The sequence below is a fragment of the Mustela putorius genome, unplaced genomic scaffold, assembly GCF_011764305.1.
Source record: "Mustela putorius furo isolate JIRA1106 unplaced genomic scaffold, ASM1176430v1.1 tig00003836_pilon_pilon_pilon, whole genome shotgun sequence".
NCBI classification, from domain to species: Eukaryota; Metazoa; Chordata; class Mammalia; order Carnivora; family Mustelidae; genus Mustela; species Mustela putorius.
In genome coordinates, this window is record NW_025421989.1 from 36,762,643 (window position 1) to 36,784,711 (window position 22,069).

Below are 22,069 nucleotides of genomic sequence, written 5' to 3' on the forward strand. Positions count from 1 at the left end.
CCTGGAGTCCCGGGATCGAGTCCCACATCTGGCTCCAGTCCCACATTGGGCTCCCTGCTCGGCAGGGAGCCTGCTTCCCCCTCCCCATCTGCCTGCCTCTCTGCCTACTCATGATCTCTTTCTGTCATATAAATAAATAAAATCTTTAAAAAAATTAGAGTGAGCACTTAAAAACTTTCATAGCAATTTGCCATTGCAAAGATATCCAAGTGCATAGTCACTGAACTCATTTTCTTGAGCAGGCTATAGACCTCCACTATTCAGCAGGATAGCCACTAGCTGCACATGGCTAATTAGCACTTGAAGCGTGGTTAGTCTGAACTGAGATGTCTGTAAATGCAAACTACACAGTGGATTTCAAAGGCTCAGTCTGATAAAAAGAATATAAAATATCTCCTTAATAATGATTGTACATGTTGCAATGATAATATTTTACATATACTGGGTTAAGTAAACGATATTACACAATTAAGATAGCTTGTGCCTTTTTACTTTTTGTTTCTTTTTACTTTTAACTAGACTTGACTTTTTAGAGCAGTTTTAGGTTCACAGCAAAATCAAACAAAATTATAGAAAGTTCCCATACATACCCTGCCCCCCCCCACTGTCAACATCCTTAACCAGAGCTGTACATTTGTTATAACTGATGAACTTATTATTATCACACACATTATTGACACATTATTATCACCCAAGTCCACAATTTACACTAGAGTTCACTCACCATTGTAGATTATATATGGGTTTGAACAAATGTGTGATAAACATACATCCACTATTATAGTATCATACAGAAAAGTTTCACTGTCCTAAAAGTCTTCTGTGCTTCACCTACTCATTCCTCCCAGTCCCAAACCCCTGGCAACTCCTTATCTTTTTACTATCTCCATAGTTTTGTGGAACATGTTTTCATATTGCTTCTTTAAAACCTGTGTATCTTCTTTGGTGAGGTGACTGTTCAGGTCTTCAGCCCATTTTTTCACTCAGGTTTTTCTTTTCTTTTCTTTTTTTTTTTGGTTTTGTTTTCTTATTGTTTAAAGTTCTTTGTATAGTTTGGATAATAATCCTTTATAAATGTTTTCTCTCAGTCTGTGACTTGTTTTCTCATTCTCTGGACAGTATCTTTCACAAAGCAGAAGATATTTAATTTTCATGTAGTCACTTTTGGGCTTATCAATGGTTTCTTCCACGCATTATAGATTTTGTGTTGATGCCCATGGTCCTCTAGATTTTCTTGTATGTTATCTTCTGGGAGTTTTACAGTTTTGTATTTTACATTTAGATCTAAGATCCATTTTGAGTTAATTTTTGTGAAGCCTGTAAGGTCTGTATCTAGGTTTTGTTTTGTTTTGTATTTTTGGATGTGGATGTCTAGTTATTCCAGTGTCATATATCAAAAAGATGATCTTTTCTCCATCAAATTGCCTTTTCTCCTTTGTCAAAGATAGGTTGACAATATTTAAGTGGGACTATTTCTGGGCTTTCTATTCTGATCCATTGATCCATTTGTCTATTCTTTTGCCAATACCACACCATTTTGATTACTGTAGCTCTATAGTAAGTCTTGAAGTCATGTAGTGTCAATCTTCCAAGTTTGTTCTTCTCCTTTAATATTGTGTTGGCTATTCTGGATCTTTTGCCTCTCTTTATACACTTATGAGTCAGTTTGTTGACATCCACAGAGTAACTTGCTGGGATTTTCTTTGGGATTGCATTGAATCTATAGATCAAATTGGGAAGTCTGAGATCTTGACAATAGTGAGCTTTCCTCTTTTACTTTTTTAATGTGGCTACTAGAAAACTTAAAATGACATATGTGGCCCTTATTATATTTTTGCTGAACTGTGTGGTTATAGACCATTTCAAGTGTTATTTACAAGTAGTTTGAGAAGTGCTGCTTTCTGCACTTTTGGGCAAAGACCTTCTGTTGTGAAGTACAGTAAGGGCTGGGCACTTCAGGTAGGTTTTTCATTTTTTAAAGATTTTACCTTTATTTATATTTTTGAGAGAGGAAGAGAGAGAAAGCAAGAGAGAGAAAGCAAGGGAGGGAGAGAGAGAGAGGGAAAGAGGGAATCTCAAGCAGACTCCATGCTGAGCATGGAGCCCTTTGCAGGGCTTGATCTCACAACCCTGAGATCATGACCTGAGCCAAAATCAAGAGTTGGACACTTAACCAGTTGAGCCACCCAGGTGCCCCTCAGGTAGTTTTTCATGTTCCTGAATATTATTTGCTCCAAATGCCTCCTAGGGTCATTGACATCTTCTCAGGTTTTGTCTCTGAGTCACATATCATAGCAGAATTATCACATTCCTCTGAAGTCTCGTTTATAGAAATAGGATGATAGTGTGTGTGTTTTACCAAAACCTTTTCCCTTTATCCTTTTTCTTTAAGCCCCTCACCCTCACAAGGGACACCTCTCCTCCACAGATATTATTTCCTGAGTTTGACTTATGTGACCAGTTCAGTGTCACCTCTGGGTTCACTATACTGATGAACAACTCCACCCCTTCTCTCAAAGTGAGCCCCAGTGTTATTTCCTCTGTGAAACTGCCCTACTCCCTGGCCCAAGCAGAGCCTTTCTTATATGATTTCCCATAGTACCTTCTCCTTGTCCTACATCTGAACATTTACCTGATTGCATTGTAAGCATTACGCAGTAGGCCTTCCTCATCAGAGGAACCCAGAGCTCAGAAAGTTTGCTTTATTCATCTTTGTAATGCTAGTATCTAGGCAATTGAATGTGTAATGTAACTCTTTCAAATATTCTTCAAGTTAGACCTGCAATGGGTTTTTAAAATTTTAATTTCAGTGTAGTTAGCATATAATGTTACACTAGCTTTAGGTGTACCATGCAGTGATCCAACAATTCCTACCTAGCGTTCATCATGATAACTGTACTCTTTTTTTTTTAAAGATTTTATTTATTTATTTGATAGAGAGAGATCACAAGTAGGCAGAGAGGCAGGCAGAGAGAGAGGAGGAAGCAGGCTCCCTGCTGAGCAGAGAGCCCAATGTGGGACTCGATCCCAGGACCCTGAGATCATGACCTGAGCTGAAGGCAGCGGCTTAACCCACTGAGCCACCCAGGTGCCCCGTGATAACTGTACTCTTAATTCCCTTCACCTATTTGCCCATCTCCCTACCCCCTACCATCTGGTAACCATGAGTTTGTTCTCTATAGTTAATAGTATGTTTATTGGTTTGTCCCTCCCCCCACCCTTTGTTCATTTTTTTTTTCTTAAATTCCACATATGAGTGAAGTCATATGGTATTTGGTATTTGTCTTTTCTCTGACTGACTTCTTTCATTTCGCATTGTACCCTCTAGATCCATCGATATTGTTGCAAATGGCAAGATTTCATTCTTTTCTATGGCTGAGTAATATTCCATTCCATGTATACACACAGACATACACGCCACTTCTTTATTCATCTATTGAGGGAAACTTGGACTGCTTCCATAATTTTTATAAATAATGCTTCTATAAACACAGGGATGCATGTATCCCTTTGAATTACTGTTTTTACATATTTTGGTTAGATGCCCAGTAGTCCAATTATTGGATTGTAAGGTAGTTTTGCTTTTAACTTTTTGGGGAACTTCCATACTGTTTTCCAGAGTGACTGCACCAGTTTGCATTCATACCAACAGTGCACGAGGGTTCCTTTCTCTCCATATCCTTGCCAACACTTGTTTTTTCTTGTGTTCTTGATTGTAGTCATTATGATAGGAGTGAGGTAATGCCCATCATAGTTTAGATTTGCACTTCCCTGATTATGAGCAATGTTGAATACCTTTTCATGGGTCTGTTGGCCATGTGTATGTCTTCTTTGGAGAAATGTCTGTTCATGTCTTCTTAGAGCTGCAACAAGTTTAAAAAAATCAGCAACATATTTTGAATGGTCACTATCAATCATCAATCATTCAATTAAGAAAGACTGTCTGGTTACTTCTTTTGCAAAAAGCTATTCTGGGTATATTAGTGAGGATATAGTCCTTCCTCTCTAAAGAAGTCTCATTGGTGAGACTTTTCTGTCACTAATCCCCTCAATCCCTTTCTGATGTGTAGAGATGTCCCCACCTTGCAAATTTTGGTGGCAGGAAGGGTCCACCTCCAAGTAGAAAAACTTAAAATACTTGATCTATACTTTCTCAGATTCCCTTGCAGCTATGCATGGGCATGTGGCTGCCTCTCAGGGACTCAAATATACTTCTTCCACATTGGACCTGGAAGCAGTCACTCAAAGAGGCTGGCATTGGGGGAGGCCTTCATTTCCCAGGGAACAGTGCGGCTGGTAGAGCAGCAATGTCTGACCTTCGGGGGTGGTAGCTGCAGAATTTCCTCTGATCTCTGGAGTGATGTAGGGTATAATTTTGAACCAGGTTTTCCAGATCTCTGGGCATTTCTGTGAGTTACCAATATGCTTTTGATAAATTCCCTTTCCATTTGCATCAGTTAGAGTTGGTTTCTATTGCTGGCAACTAAATACATTGACTGATTCAGGACAATAAGAAATAAGCACATGAAAGTTGAAATAAGCATTAAACATCCCCACATAGAAAATGTTACCAGAGCAATAGAAAAGGCCATTATGGGGGTACCTGGTTGGCTCAGTCAGTTAAGTCCCTGGCTCTTGATTTTGGCTTAGGTCATGATCTCAGGGTTGTGAGATGGAGCCCTGTGTCAGGCTCCACACTCAGTGTAGAGTCTGCTTGTTCTTCTCCCTTTGCTCCTCACCCCCTCCCATTCTCTCTCTCTCAAATAAGTAAATAAGAATTTTTAAAAAGGCCACTACAGAACTGAAAGGAGACTTTCTGGATTTAGCAAATAAAAACAAAGACGTCTGGTTAAGTTTGAATTTCAGATAATGCATACTTCTTTAATATGAGTCAATTCCAAGAATATTTTTTCAATGATTTTTTTAATGGTATAATGTAGAAATATATGATTTTAGAGTATTGTTAGCATAAAAGTATGCTTATTTGATCTGACAATCCTACCTGGAAGAGGATGGAAAAGCTGACCAGAAGGGCCTGGAATTACCCAGTGAAGATTTCCAAGAGTTGTGAGCTTTGAGCTCAGCTTTAAAGGAGGATTATAGTTAACAATACTGCATTGAACATTTGAAAGTTGCTAACAGAGTTGATCTTAAAAGTTCTGATGATAAGAGAAAGAAAATTTGTAAATATGTGTGGTGATGGGTATTAACTAGACTCATTGTGATGATCATTTTGCAAACAAATATGAAACCATTATGTTGTGCCCCTGAAACTCATATAATATATGGCTGTTATACCTCAGTTTTTTAAAAAAGAGACATATTGACCCAACCAAAAGAGAAAACAACAACAAAACAGTAAAGGAGGTTGGGATATGTGGGGAAAGATGATAAAAGAAATAAAGAAGAAAACTAATGAATTAAACTTCTACTATTTTCTGGATGCTCTTCTAGGCACTTTAATGTATAGTTAACTCATTCCAACCTCAGAACAATTCCATTAGAATAGCCAAGATCATTTAAGTCTCTGTTGATGAATAAATGGACAAAGAAAATGTGAGATACACAACCACACACACCATACAATGGAATATTATTTAGCCTTAACAAATAAGGAAATCTTTCTATTTATGACAACAAGAACGAACCTGAGGGACATGATGCTAAGTGAAATAAGTCAGATACAGAAAGACAAATCCTGCATGATCTCACGTGTGGAATTTTAAAAAGCAAAACTCATAGATATGGAGTAGATTGGTGATTACCAGGGACTGGGGAGTGGGTGGGGGAAAAGGGAATATGTTGATCAAAACATAAAAACTTTCAGGTATAAGATAAGTTTTAGGGATCTAATGTATAACATGGTGATTCCAGTTAGTAGTACTGTAATGTATACTTGAACCTTCCTAAGAAAGTAGATCTTAAGCCTTTTCACCACACATACAAGAGGCAACTATGAGAGGTTATGGATATCTTAATCAGCTTCATTGTGACAAGCACTGCACAATGTATACATATATCAAAGTATCACTTTGTACATCTTAAATATGTATTAATTTTTATTTGTCAATTATACCTCAATAAAGCTGGAAAAAAACCCAATACTGTGAAGTAGGTGTAGCTAATCTCTCCCTTTTATAATATACAAGTCAAGAAAATAAGACTCAGAAATTCAATAGCCTGTCTAAAGTTATACAAGTAGTGAAGGGAAGAAACCAGATGCATATTTGGGGAAGGGGATCCCTTAAAGCTTGCAGTTGTCAGTAGGAAAGAGCTTGTGTGAAGGATGACAACCAGCTTTTCTTACACATGGTGAGAGTTAGTCCTATGTGTTGGGTACACAAGGAAGGTTACCTCTGCAAAGCAAAATGTATTTGGATTTGATTCAGTGTGTCAGAATAGACTGATTATTTTGGATGCAATATGTATTTAGTATCAGATAGATAAAGGAGAAGAATATAGAGGTAGAGAAATGGATTATAATCTTTATATAATCTTTACATAATTATAATCTTTTCCCTAGTGATTTCCATTTGAGTTGAAGTGGGCTTGGTCTGGGATGAGAATTTGGAAAGAATAGGGGACGAACATGCATAACTGAAAAATCTTAGTTCTGATAATGGGAAGCCTAGAAAGGTAGAAGTTGAATGGAGAGAGCAATAAATTTACTTTTAGATACTTTATTTGTAGGATGCCATGGGACAGATATACTAAAATAACTCATAACGTGGGCCCAGGGAAAGTCTGGGAGGCATCTGTTATTAGGTGAAGAGTGAAGATATATGAGAAAATCATATCCTGGCAGAAGAATGGAAAGATGAAAGAGAGGAAGGCCAAAGTCCAACTCTTGAGGGGAGGAGGTGGTGGAGGCATGCTGATGGGAGCAAGGAGGAGAGGTTGAAGGGTAGGGCAGGGAGGTAAGAGAAACAGGCAAGTAGCTAGGAGAGCAGAAAGAGAACTAACTGGCCTCTCTGGGGTGTCAAACCCATAACTGGGCCTCACTGGTTTGTGTGACTCCACCAGTCAGAGGCAGTGTCCATTTCAGCTCTATGGAAAGACAACATTCCATTCCACAGTGTGGCTTTGCTTTCACTGGAGGACTAACATTTGAAAGATTGGAAGCGTTAGTCTAGACCTCTGCCCCAAACTATAAGCCCATGGGTTTGTGAGTTTGCTCTAAAATAAGGTGACTTAATAATCTGGTTTCAGAGTTTTTGCAGCTGTTCTGTGCCTTTACAGTTACACACTGTGCTGTGTGCCCTGCCTTGCACACTATGCCTTAAACGACATTTGGTCATTGTCTTTTCTTCACTGCACTGGATTCTGAAGTTACAGCATATTTCAGTCACTGGAGTTATGGTTATCTTTATGGAAAATTAAACAAGTAACCGTTTGCATGCCAAAAGAAGCTGGAAGGTGATCTCAGATTGCATGCTTCTTTCATGGCGTTCTCTGCCAGAGTCTTGTGCTAATCATCTAAATATTTTGATTCAACAGTTACCATTGGATCCTTTGGTCTCATGACTTGTATGTTCAAAATTCCAGATGTGGAATTTGTCCCTTGATATATTATTCCACAAAGATGTTGCTCTGGTTTGCCAAGTATTACAGGCTGTGAGCAATAGTGGCTTGGAGATTTAGTGTATTTGAATACTGCCTTCTCAATAGGAAAATACACTGCGCTCTTTGTTGGACAGTTGAAATGTCCTCTATGTTGTGTTTAGTTTGTAAAACCTAATTTAACACCATGATAGACAACAAGGCACAGGGACACATGCTAAGCCTGTAGCTTTTAAAGCAGAAGGGGAGGGAGAACCTATATTCATGTGTATGTTTTTTGCCATCTAGAAGGACATCCAGGTTCCCTGCTTCTGACTTGTAGCCAAGAGAGGGACTGGATAGTTATTTAGGCACTATATAGCTTAATGCAATTTAGGAAAGTTACGTTTGGGTTGTAATTAGGTGTTTTCCTTATGTGTCGAGTTTGTGCCCAGAGAGAACTTGACTGTGATTCTGAGCTGGAGCAAAGGCTTGACTTGAAACTCCTCTTCTGCTTAGCTGCTGATTTCCCTTTCTGAGGGGCTTCTCCTTCTAGCAACAAATTTGTTCTCTGAGCAGAGTTATTTGACATTCCACATACAGGATCTTTTGCTTTTCTTTCTTTTTTTTTTAGCCCACAGCAGCCTTGGCCTTTGGGAAGCTTCTATAAAAGGCTTTGGAGCAAACTCCAGATAACGTAAGAGCAGCAATTTAGACTGGAAAAGTACATGGGGACCTAAATGCTAGTTTAGTATTCTTTGGCTATGTCTGTTGAATGTGGTGTACATGACCATAGAGGAAAGTCTTGGTCAGTGGAGTCATCATGGCTTGCCAACTGGTCAACCTCTTGGACGTTGCTCTATCCTCTGGCAGCACATCGTCTTATGTTGACCCTGGCAGGTCTGGTGTACCAAGCTTCAGGGAGGGGTTTCTCCATGCCAAACTTCACCCCACAATGCCCTGAATCTGGTAAAATCTGGGTCTCTCTCCTTTCGATGGGAGAAACTTCACCATCCTGAAGAAGCCACAAATCCTTGTGTCTTAGTTTTGGTTCTGCCAGAAACTGGCCCTGAGACAAGGATCTGAGGGCAAATAGTCTATTTGTAAAGTTACCTTAGGAAAGAGCAGTGAGGGAGTAGGGAAGTGAGACAGGAAAGAGAAAGCAGTTTATGAAGGTTTATATATATCCAGTAGGTTACTACTATGGCCACCTGGGGCTCAGACTGACTGGGTTTCTCTGGGACACAGAATGGAACACACTCAAGGGTTGCCCTAGCAAGGAAGCTAGGGTAGTTATCCAACTCCTTACTCATCATCTACTGAGGGCTGATCCCAGAGCAATCAACTCCCTGGAGCATTTGCTTTGCCCAGCTTCATGACAAATACTAAGCAAGAGAGAGACCTGCTGGTTTGGATGAAAATGGGAACCCTGGCATATTTAGGAGAACCAGTACCTATGTTGAGTTTCAGCCTCTTCCACCTGAGTCCATCTTTTGGGAGGAAAGTGGTGGGTACCAAGTTACAGTGTCCAAGTTCTATGGGTTAATGGGAGAGCCTGAGAGCCCAGTTCCATCTGCCCTGAACTGTATGTAGCCTCTCTGTAAAGATCGCTCTAATTTCTCCCAACTTCTCTGTTCATCTTGCACATGGCTCCCAAATAAGTTTTTCCTTGAGTGTTGCTCAAGATGCCCCGGCCATCTTCTGACCTTATCTTCTAAGATTCCGTTCTCTAATTTAATTCCAGCCTACTTGCCAGGCAGCCCCCTTATCTGAACTCTATGCTCCATTCAAATGAGAGTATCCTGAGTCACATTTAGGCTTTCTTCCTTCTGGTACTCTATGTTGTTCCATCCACCTGGGATATTCTCCATGAACCCAGTTCTTACCTTATTCGGTCTGTTGGAATCTCACCAAGTCTTTAAGGCCATGCCCCAAGTCCTCGAAGCCTTTTCTTGGCCTTTTTACTCTCTGTGACACTTTTACTACTGTCTTCTATTATTGTTTCTGGTATGTGTTCTTTCTCCTATTAGATCTTAAATGTTTTGGGGGCAAGGGCATGTTTTATTCATCTCTGCATCAGTCCACATTCATCCAGTTAATTTAATAAAGATTTATTGAGAGCTAGAGACTTCACTCAGCACCAGGGCTCCAAAGATGAATGAGACATGGCCCTTGCTCTCAAGGGAGATCCCAGGCTAGGTGTGGAGGTGTGACTGGTATAAATAAATGTGTGTGTGTCCATCTCAGTGCTTCAAACCCTAGTGAGTAGTCAAAGATCATAAGTACAGAGAATGAATGAAGGTATGGGAGGAGACTTATCTCCAGCCTGTTTCCTGCAAATACTCAGGAATTCATTTGGGAAGATAGATTTGGGGAAGAAAATGGACATAATTGGATTATGGTGGGAAGCACTTCTGTTCATTTTTCTTAGGGACAGTGGTATGGTTTAAGAAAGGGCAGGTAAGCTTTAAAACCAGATTGCTTTGAGTTTGAATTCTAGCTGTGCCAATGTATAAAGCTATGCGAACCTGGGCTTGCTGCTTGCCTACTTCCTTATGTATAAAATAGATAATACCCAACTAATAGCATGGCACAGGATTAAATGATATGCATGATGCCTAGTGCATATTTGAAATGTAGTAGAAGCTTGGTAACTAATGGATTTCTCCCTACCACCTGCTTTAAGAAAAAAAAAAGGTTTTGAATTTTCTGTCTATGCTAGAATAATCTGGGTAGAGAGGGTTTTGATTTTCTCTATACCTTTCTCTACCTAATTGGAAAATTTTAACTTCAATGTATTTTTCATTATTTTTAAATTTTCATGCCCATTTCAACCTTAGATTTAGGGTGCTGCTCTTCTCAATGGGGAGGAGAGAGAAGACATGACAGTCTTTTGGGGGATTTTAAGGAAGACCTTTAGATAGAGTATTGTACTGAAAATAGGAATTGCTTTTAGAAGTAAGATCCCTTTTCCATCAGAACTTATAAATCATTACAGCTTCAAGGGTCTTCAGGAATAAGAATTGGCTCCTTTTTAAGAAATCATTTTCATTTATTTTTAGAGGATTCAGTAGAAAAAAGGCTGTTTACTGTGCCCTGGGGTTAACAACTTTTTCTTCATTCTTTTCCTCAATCCACAGTTATTGAGCACCTACTGAATGCCAGGCACTGACTACTGAGCAAATAGTGGCCAAAACAGACATGGGCATTGCCCCATGGATCTTATAGCCTGTGACTACAGAGATTGGCATAGATCAAATATTTACATGGGTAAATATATAATGCCAAACCCTGAAAAGAGATGGAAAGGAAATTACAGGAAGCTCTGAGTCCTGTTCTAATCTAGGGGGTGACTCATAAGATTTTCTGGAGGAGGGGGAAATTTGAGTTGACTTAGATTTGTGGCTGAAAGGTGCTAATGTGGCAAAGAGGATTGGTGTGGTTGTGGGTATAGTAGTAAGGCATGGCCTGGCCCTGGAACCAGAAGAAAAAAAAGAATTCAGTGTAAAAGGATTAGTGGGGGCCAGAGTCTCTAGAGGCAGGTGGGCCTTGGGAAGCTATTGTTTTTTATGGGAGAATGTTGAAGGAATTTAAGTAGGTGGATGCAGTCAGGTTTGCTTTTTTGAGAAAGTCCTTTTGGGTGTGGTGTGGAAAAGAGATTGGAGGGATAAAGAATGGAACGGAAGAGAACAGTTAGGGTAGACCAGTTGAGGAAAGACAGAAGCTTGGTTGAGGGCTGCTGTGTTGAGTGGAGAGAAGGGAATGAATCTCTAGAAAGATTGGGGAAGTAAACATAGCATTAGGTGATGGGTTGGCGAGGAGGGTTAGAGACTTATGGGTAATGGCTGACTTTAATCAGTAAAGTCCTAAGAACCACACACACTGATGACCATTCTAGACAATGCCTCCAACTTCAGAGGGGTTCAAGGGCAGTCAGGGGACTGAGAAATCACTAGCCTCTGTGTGAGGAGAACACTTTTTTAGGCAATGGCTCTGCCATCCTCACACATCACTCACGCTTCTCGACCTGAGTCTTGTCATCTACAAAACAAATGGGTTCTATTAGCTGACCTCCATAGGTGAGCTGAATGCAGCTATCCATTTATTATTCAGTGACAAATACATTTTGAATTTTCTAAAGTAACAATTTACATTTGCTGGACACTTTTAAGTCCGTGTGTGTGTGTGTGTGTGTGTGTGTGCGCGCGTGTGTGCGCCGTGCATGTGTATGTGTGTGTTGGTGGGGGGTGCTTTTATATTAATGATCACATAGATTTTCACAATAATCTTGTAAACTTGTAAGATTTGTTCTCTAACGTCCAGAAGAAGAAACTGAGACCCAGGGAGGTTAGGTCTGTCTACGGTTCCCAATTGTTGGCAAAATGAGAGGACTGGGGTCTCCTAATTCCTCATCTAATGCCTTTACTGCAGATCTTTGGACCTTCTATTGCGTATGGGTTTGACTTTGGATTCATTTTGCTCCACTGCCACTTCATTATTTTTAACTACTTTATCCAGGAAGGCAGAGTCAGGTAGGGTAACTCACTTTAAGCAGTTCTGATATTTGGTTCGAAACTACACACTCATTTGAAGAGTGAGACTTCTTTGTGATTATTCTTACCACTCGTGACCCAGTTACCAAGAATAATTAATAATCTGGGCCAATTCCAAATGCTTATATAGGGAAAATGTAAGCAGATATAGAGGACATGAAAGACTGGCTTGATTAGGACGAAATGCATTATTATGGTGGTTTTCAACTTTTGCTTCCAAACCTGGCAGTCACCATTTTACAAGTGGATTTCGTTCTCAAATGAGCTTATGAATGGTGGTGAGTCTTGGGGCTGTTCATTTCTAGAACCGTATCTGATACATTCCTGTATCTCAAACGACATTCAGCTCAAGAGAAAAATCCAGCAGGACGAATAAATTTGGAGGGCAGTCTTTCCTTCCTGGTTTACAGGGCTGGGCTTTTATGGATAAGGGCATCTTCATCTCCATCTAACAAACAAATATCCAGCCAACCCTGATTATATACCTACCATGTTCCCATTTCTTACTTCTTTTCTGGAACTGTTTAGCTTTTTAAACCAAAGGTACTGCTTTAGTAATGCAAACTAGAGAAATAGAAGAACCACAAAGGTCCAGAAATCCCAGTCATTCCATAGGCTTAAAAGCCTGAAAAAATCATAGGTCAGAAAAGATCTTTGGCCTGTGTTTAACTATCTACTTCTATGGAACAGACACCCCAAAGCTTAGTGCTCAAAAACAATAACAAATTTATTACATCTCATGATTTTGTGGGTTCCAAATTTGGGGCAAGTTTCTCCTGGGAAATTTTCCCTTCCCATGTCTTATCGATTGCAGTTACTTGGTGGTGTTCAGTTGATGGCTCCTCTGGTCTGGAAAGTCCAGGATGGCCTCAATCATATGGATGGCACTCTGGTGGTGATGGCTGGAAGGCCATCCAATTTGTTTCCGAGCTTCTCCACTGAGTCTTTCCAACAGCACAGTCAAACTTCTTACATGGTGGCTCAAGACCCCCCAAAAAACAAGTTAGAAGCTGTTGATTCTCTTGAAGACTGAGTCTAGAACTGAGTCTAGCATAGCATCACTTCTGCCACCTTCTGTTGGTCAGAGGAGTCATGTGTCGTGATGTAGCCCAGATTCAAGAAGTGGAGAAACAGATCCCACCTCTTTATGGGAGACATCTCAAAAAATTTGTAGCCATTGTTAACCTCCCACACTTAGATTTAGAATTCTTTTTATTTTTTCAGTCCCAGCACTAAGCCTTGATATACCATTTACTCCAGGAACCAATGTTCTGTCCCCCACTAACTTTCCTTGTCTGGTTTGTCCACATTTGGAGCCCGTTGATGAAGACTGTTTCTCTTAGTATCAGCATCCAGGGCCTGCTCAGAGATCCTCTGGGTCCTTTTTCTTTCTGTGTTCTTGATGCTTCCCTGAAGAGTCCTGCGCTGAATAAGCTTCTGAGCTACAGGGGGAGTGTAGCGTATTTTTAAAAATTAATCTTAACGAGCCTATATATGTGGATCTCTATTTGGTGGGTTTTGGGGCTATGTGATAAAAAGAAAATGAATTCAGGAAGTGCACTGGGTAAATTCTATTTTGGTGAAAAGTTCCATTCATACCATTATTACTTTAAAATTTTTCAAATGTGCCAGGCTCTTTCCCACTGCAGGAATTTTGCACATACCCTTTCCCCTGCCTGGAACAGCTTGGCTTCCACTCTGCTGGGCTAATATCCACTTAGCCTAGGTATGGCAGCTCAAATAACATTCATCCAGGAAGGCCTTTGTCCAAATTAGTCTCCTTTTGACCTTCTAGCCCGTGTTCTTTTCCTTCTTGGTATGCATTGCAATTCATAATTAGATACTTATTTTCATGTTTATTTCTTTGTCATTTGTCTCTCCTATAATATGTAAGTGTCTTGAGGATATGGAGCTTATATTTTATTCATCACTGTGAATGAATGAGTGTGTGTGTGTGTGTGTGTGTTTGTGCACGCGCATGTGCACTCATGCGCAGGAGAGTACCACATAAACAGGCTGCTGTATCTCAAATTGTGCCCCTGGGGTCAGCTCGCAGAGCGGTTTCTGCTTTATCATAGTATTTCTGTTGTCTCTATTACTCTATACACTCAAATCAATTTTTTAGAGGTGGTCTCATGCTGGTAGCAGCAGACTGTGTGACTCTGGAGGAAGAAAAGGTCACTTTCATAGGTCAAGGTCAGCCTGGAATTGACCTCTTATCTGGACCCCTGTCTCAGAGAATTATTAAAAATGAATTTGGAGGAAGGAGAAGGAAGAAGCTGGAGTTATGATAGATTGTCATCCTTGAGTCGCTTTTCTCTCTTTCCATAGTAGTAGGATTTTTAGTTGGGTGTGTGTTCTTTTGAGTAATGAATCTATTTCCCAGCCTCCCTTGTAGCTCAGTGTAGCTACATGCCTATATTTTGGCCAATGGGCTGTAAGCAGAAGCATTATATAATTTTTTTTTGTCTTCCTTTTGTCTACCTGTCTCCTATAATCCAAGTGCCACCGCCATCTTGGCTCATGAAGACAAAGAGCCAGATCCTCAGGATGGAACAGTGAGTTGGAAGGAATTTGCATCACTGGATACTTCGTGAGCAGAGCTGCCATTTTAGCCTTGGCCTGCATATTTGTAGACTTGTTATAGGAAAGTAAAATAAAGTCCTACCTTTTTAAAGAAGTATTTTTTAATAGGTTTTTCTGTCCATCTCTGAAAGTGCTAATCTTAATGGCTACAAGATTATTTCTGGCATTAGGTTATGTGAGAATGGTTCCCAGTAGTGTCAGAGAAACAAAGGAAAAAACGATACCAATGGTAGGACAGCAAAAACATCACTAACCATGAACTCCATGGTATTCCTTAAAAATTTCCAAAGGTAGGTTTTTAATAAAGGAAAAATAATGGTCATGGAAGTGATATCTTGAGGTGGAATTTCTTCAGTTCTCATTTCAGGCTTTCCTTTCTTGACTATTATAAAGGATTGGGAAAACTGTTCCTCTCCTAGAAGGCTTTCTGATTTCACCAGCAACTTCTGATATATCTTAAAGCACAAATTGATTCCTTTATTACTGTTAGAAAGTTCACCTGCCAGATTACACTGATTTCCCGGAGTCATTTTGGACAAAGGAAAGGTCACGATTTTTTTTTTCACTAAAGATATGTTTTTCTTCCTGTATCACTTGCCTGGTTTTCTTTTTTTCAGCTTTTCTTTTGTGATAAATGTCTTAAATAAGACATTTCCCCCAAGATATTTAAAGCAATAATACTTTACCTTTGTACAACACTTTCATCTCCAGAGTCTTTCACAATGGGTACTGGAGTCAGAAAACTTCCCACAAAGGCTAAGCGAGTATGGGGAGAGTTTTGAGTTCGTACTATTAAATACAATTTTAAGAGTAGCAAAAAAGGCATTATCAAGAGCCTAGTTGTACAAGACGCTGCTGTGCTTGGTGTTAGCACAGAGAATTTTGGATCCTTTAGGATCTTGTCTAGTAGAAAGTCACATGGTTGGGTTTCCCCAGAAGCAGGCCCTGAGATAAGGATATGAATGCAAGGAATATATTTGAGAAGTGATCAAGTTAGAACTGGTAGGGGTAGGGAGACAAAGAAAGAAAAAATGAGGTTATTGATGTGGGCAACCGTGCTGGGGACCTGTGAGAGACGGTGTAGAACATGGCTCTGAGTTGTCCTCACCTGAGGGGTGATGGAAAGAGGTTATTTATTGCAAATAAAGTTAAAGGAAAAGAAGAGTGTTTGAGGACAAATGATTTTGTTTAGAAGCCTCATGGAACTATTTGAGGTACCAAACTATGTGCCTGTGTAACTAACAGCAACAAAAAAAGATAAATAATCTATAGCGATTACTTTTTTAAAAAATTGTTTATTTCTTTTCAGCGTAACAGTATTCATTGTTTTTGCACCGCACCCAGTGCTCCATGCAATCTGTGCCCTCTATAATACCCACCACCTGGTTCCCCCAACCTCCCACCCCTCGCCCCTTCAAAACCCTCAGATTGTTTTTCAGAGTCCATAGTCTCTCATGGTTCACCTCCCCTTCCAATTTCCCTCAACTCCCTTCTCCTCTCCATCTCCCCTTGTCCTCCATGCTATTTGTTATGCTCCACAAATAAGTGAAACCATATGATAATTGACTCTCTCTGCTTGCCTTATTTCACTCTAGTCCCATCCACGTTGCTACAAAAGTTGGGTATTCATCCTTTCTGATGGAGGCATAATACTCCATAGTGTATATGGACCACATCTTCCTTATCCATTCGTCTGTTGAAGGGCATCTTGGTTCTTTCCACAGTTTGGTGACTGTGGCCATTGCTGCTATAAACATTGGGGTACAGATGGCCCTTCTTTTCACTTCATCTGTATCTTTGTATCTGTATACAGATACATCTGTATCTTTGGGGTAAATACCCAGAAGTGCAATGGCAGGGTCATAGGGAAGCTCTATTTTTAATTTCTTGAGGAATCTCCACACTGTTTTCCAAAGTGGCTGCACCAACTTGCATTCCTACCAACAGTGGAAGAGGGTTCCCCTTTCTCCACATCCTCTACAACACATGTTTTTTCCTGCCTTGCTAATTTTGGCCATTCTAACTGGTGTAAGGTGGTATCTCAATGTGGTTTTAATTTGAATCTCCCTAATGGCTAGTGATGATGAACATTTTTTCATGTGTCTGATAGCCATTTGTATGTCTTCATTGGAGAAGTGTCTGCTCATATCTTCTGCCCATTTTTTTTATATGATTGTCTGTTTTGTGTGTGTTGAGTTTGAGGAGTTCATTATAGATCCTGGATATCAACCTTTTGTCGGTACTGTCATTTGCAAATATCTTCTCCCATTCCGTGGGTTGCCTCTTTGTTTTGTTGACTGTTTCCTTTGCTGTGCAGAAGCTTTTGATCTTGATGAAGTCCCAAAAGTTCATTTTCACTTTTGTTTCCTTTGCCTTTGGAGACATATCTTGAAAGAAGTTCCTGTGGCTGATATTGAAGAGGTTACTGCCTATGTTCTCCTCTGGGATTCTGATGGATTTCTGTCTCATGTTGAGGTCTTTTATCCATTTTGAGTTTATCTTTGTGTACGGTGTAAGAGAATGGTTGAGTTTCATTCTTCTACATATAGCTGCCCAGTTTTCCCAGCACCATTTATTAAAGAGACTGTCTTTTTTCCACTGCATATTTTTTCTTGTTTTGTTGAAGATTATTTGACTGTAGAGTTGAGGGTCCATATCTGGGTTCTCTACTCTGTTCCACTGGTCTATGTGTCTGTTTTTATGCCAGTACCATGCTGTCTTGGTGATCACAGCTTTGTAGTAAAGCTTGAAATCAGGTAATGTGATGCCCTCAGTTTTATTTTTGTTTTTCAACATTTCCTTAGCGATTTGGAGTCTCCTCTGATTCTATACAAATATTAGGATTATTTTATAGTGATTACTTTTAAGAATGATGTATATTTGTTTATGTCAAATAGATAATACAGCAGTTTTAACATTTGAGGAGAGGGCCTTTTCCTACTCCACCTACCTAATATTCATTATCATTTAAAATTTGACTTTGGGGCTCAAGGGGTAGTTGTAAGCACCCATTGGGTATGTGACATTATACTAGGTACTGGGAGAGAGGAGGGAGACTTGGAAGGGAAAGGATGTTTCTTTGCCAAGCTCCTAGAATTTATAACAGAGCAGGGAGAAAAGCTATATGCTAAAAGTTACAGAGATTAATTCCATAATTTATTAGAAGTTTATTTTAAGGTTATATACAAGTCAGTGTAGAGCAGTGTCACATAGGATATAAGTGGTTATGCTAAAGGAATGATAACTAAAGGACATATCACTGTAAGCTCAGGAGAGAGTGAATATAGTGCTTGACCCAAAGGATCTGGCTTACAGGAAAGGAAGAAGGAGGGAATTGCAGAGAGATGGAAGGGCATGAGTGAGATCATGGTGCTCTTCCATTAGATATATTTTGTGAAGGGAGACTGGTGACAATTGATCAGGTAGGTCCAGGTGATAGAGGACCTTGATAATCAGGCAGATGTCTTGGAACTAGATTCAGTTTGGAAAGTAGGGTGAGGCAGTTTCAAAAGATTTTTTAGTTTTCTGATTAACTTGACATTATTTTTAGCTGAGGTGCAATTTACATAAAAATGATGGTCAGTTCTTAAGTGCACAGTTTGGTGAATTTCTACAAATGCAATCACCACCACACAGGTAATTTCTACCCACGTAATCACCACCCAGATAAAGACAGAGAACATTTCCATCACTGAAGAAGGACCCTTTATGCACCTTCACAGTGAATAACTGCCCACTTTCACTTCTTAACCACTATTAAGAGTTGTTGAACTGTTTTTAAACTTCATACGAATTGTAGCACACAGCACATTTTCCCTTTATGAGTGGCTTCTTTTACTCAACTTAATATTTTGAGATAAGTAGTTTGTTTACCCATTCTCCTGTGAATGGAAATGTGGGTTGTTTCCAGTTGTTGGGCTATCATGAATAGAATATCTGTGAACATTCTTGCACATATCTTTCAGGAAACATGTGCACTTGTTTCTCTAGGATTCACTGAGTCAGAGGGTCATATGATTACCTTTAGTAGTAGTAGTAGTTGTTAACACTTTATACTCAGACCAGCAATGGATGATGGATGAGAAATACATTTCTCCACAACCTTTTCAATACTTGTTATTGGTAGTCTTTTCCATGTTTTGCCATTCTAATGGGTCTGTAGTGAGAAAAAAAATATTTTTAGATAAAGATTAATTATAGAGTAAAATAAAGAATGGATGTGTTGGAAGGGAGACCAGACCAGACCAGAGACCAGAGACCAGGGACCAGACTCAGGTAAACCAATTACAGAGCTGCTGTCCCAGTGTCAATGGAATGACCCAAGAGCTTGGCCTGTGGAAATATGGCAGCTATGATGAGGAAGGGTTTAAACTGAGTGACTTAACAGAGCTTGATGGAGACTCAGAGCTCTGTTCTCAGTATGCCTCTTCCCTGTAGAAGAATCTTTCAGCATTTAAGTCACTTGCTATTAGCTGCAGCCAGAAGAGTGGAGTCACCTTTAATTAATCTGCTTGAGAGAGATCTTATTGTATTGTGGACACTACAAATATTTGAAGAAATTTACTAGGAGAGCCTGAAGAGGTTTTCAGGAGTAAGAGGGTTTGTTGTGGGTTAAATGAATTGCCACATGAGATTTTTTAATGTATTTTTCTGCTTGCTCCTTGCCTTGAGGACCTGGTGTAAGTATTCCCTCTTCCTTCTCTCTTTTCTTCTTCTTCCCCACCTTCCTTCTTTTCTTCCATTAATCCATCAGTAAGTAAATATTTGCTGAGGACCTGTTCTGTGCCAGGCCCTAGCTGAGTGCCATGGCAGATCCAAAAATGAATTTTGCAAGTTCTGGTCTTCCAAGATCTCGGCACAATCAGTAAAGGATCTGAAACATACAAAGAATGACAGTGTCAGGCAATGTTTTGTATGTCCCTTGTTGTCCCATGTTGGTGCATCTGTGCCAGCCCTGCACTACCACTTATGAGTCTTGAGTGAAAAGAAAGCATGTTTAGATTTGAAGCGGAACATGGTGGGTGGGGGTCAGGGATGTTTCTAGTTGGCTGTAGCATCTTGGTTAAGGCAAGGATGGGTAAGAGTTCAACAGCTGAGATGAAGGGAAGGCATAATACCAATAAGGAACAGCCTGAGTGGAGGTTTGGAAAGGCAAAATGGAGGGTCTAGTGACCAATTTCAAATAGTAGAACTTGGCCAGAATATATTGTGTGTGGAGCGTTGTAGCAGTACATCATGTGGGAAGGGAGAACAGAGCCAGAGCATGAGCCATGTGGCCAATTTTGTTTATTTGGTAGGCAACAGGGAATCATCGAAAGCATTTTAGTGACAGCCTCGTAATCAGAGCTGCCTTTTGTAAAGATTACCCTGACAGTGATAAACCACGAGACTGAAAGCACAATAATGTTTTAGGAGGCTGTTATAAGGGTCTAGGGAAGAATTAATGAGGGCATGTATTAGGTTGGCTATGAAAGAAAGGAGGGGTTAGGTAATACGAGAAATGGTTAGGGAAAAAGAAGATTCTGAGAGAAGATGGGAAATGGAAGGCAGAACAGAAGTAATCATTTTTCTCATAATCATTTCTTTCCTAATGTTGTATTTTGCACGTGAGCCACACTTGGCATGATGTAGGCTTGGGTATCCATCAGGATTGAATTCCTCTTAGGAGAAGGGGACCAAGTTGTGGATAAGAGGTCAGGAAGACTCAGAGTGGGCTATTCTGATTTGTTCAACATGAATTACTTAAGAAATAAAATCCCATCAAAGCAAAACACTTCCTTCCTGGACCCCACACTGTCCTGCTGTTGTTCCATCTCCTTCTTGCCTTTTATAGTCAAACTTCTAGAACAAATTGTACATTCTCACTGCCACCATTTCTTCATTTCCCGTGCACTCAACTCCCACTCATCTGTTGACCATCTTCACTGCTCAGGAAGTCACCAGTACCTTCCATATTCTTAGAGTTAGTGATTATTCTCCTGTCCCCATCTTACCCGAAGCCTCAGATGCATCCAACACTCTAGGCCACTCCCCCTACTTAAAATGCCCACCTCTCTTGGATTCTGTGATTTCACTTCTCCTGGTTTTCCTCTCATCTCTCTGGTTACTGCCATTCAGTCTTCTTCTCTACCTCATCCTCCTCTACTAAGCCAGTGTATGTTGGAGATTTTAGGCCTTCTTTTGTTTCTACTCTATGTGCTTTCTCTAGATAACACTATTAGATACTCACAATTCCAATTTTGGTCTGTACACTAATGAGGCCTGAATTTCTATTTTCAGCCCAAACACCTCTCTGCTGAGCAACAGGGCTGTAAATCCATCTGGCTACTTGACATGTCCTCTTGAATGTCTCAGAAATAGGTCAAACTCAGCATTGAAATACTGAGATTCATGAGATCTTCCCTCCAAAACTGTTCCTCTTTGTCATAAGTGGTGCCACCAACCATCCATATATGCATTCTAGAAGCTGCAGAGACAGTCTGAACCATCCTCTTGCTTACTTCCCCATATCAAACCCATTAATTTTTTGTTTATTTTACTTCTTAAAATATTTCTCAAGCCCATTCATTTCTTCACCCTAGTCCGCATGCTACCGACACTCTTATAATTGGCCACTCTCATGGACACAACCTTAATCTGAACCTGCTCTGTCTTTCACTTCAATACATTCTGAGTGCCAGGGACTGGTATGAAACTTTCTACACTTAGATAGGTTTATGTTATCTCCTTAGAAGACTTCAATGGATTTCCCTGGCTCATAGAAAAAATACCAAGGGTTCACCTGGCTTTGAAGGTCCTATAAGAGTTGGCCATTACCATCCTCTTCAGCTTTACTGCTCCCCTCCCCACTGCTTTCCTTTATTCTCTTTATGCTCCAGGCACTCAGACCTTTCCTCTGTCCCTCCTACTCTCCATACCCAGTCTTCCAACAGGACCTCTGCAGTTGTAGATTGCCCAGAACAATCCCCTCTCCCTCCCTCCTCTACCCAGTCGTCTTTTACTTACAATATGAGTTTCAGATTAGATGCCACTGGCTCATGGGAGCCTTCCTTGATGCCCTAATTTAGATTATGCCAGAGTCCCCTTGTTACACGTCCCTCTAACAGCAGGTACCATTCCTCGAGAGCAGTCTGCACAGGTTAGAATGACCCATCTCTTGCTCTGATCCTCTGATTAAGGTTCATTTACCCCACTAGGCATTACGCTGTATGAGGACAGAAATAGCATCAGTCTTTGCTCACCCTTGTCTTACCAGAGTGCTTGGTACTATGAAGGGCCACAACAGGTGTTCAACAAATATGTGTCAAATACATACATGAGCACCTGGATTGAGCCAAGCTATGTTCTACTCTGTCTTGTGGAGGGGAATTGGAGAAGCCTAGGGGCACACA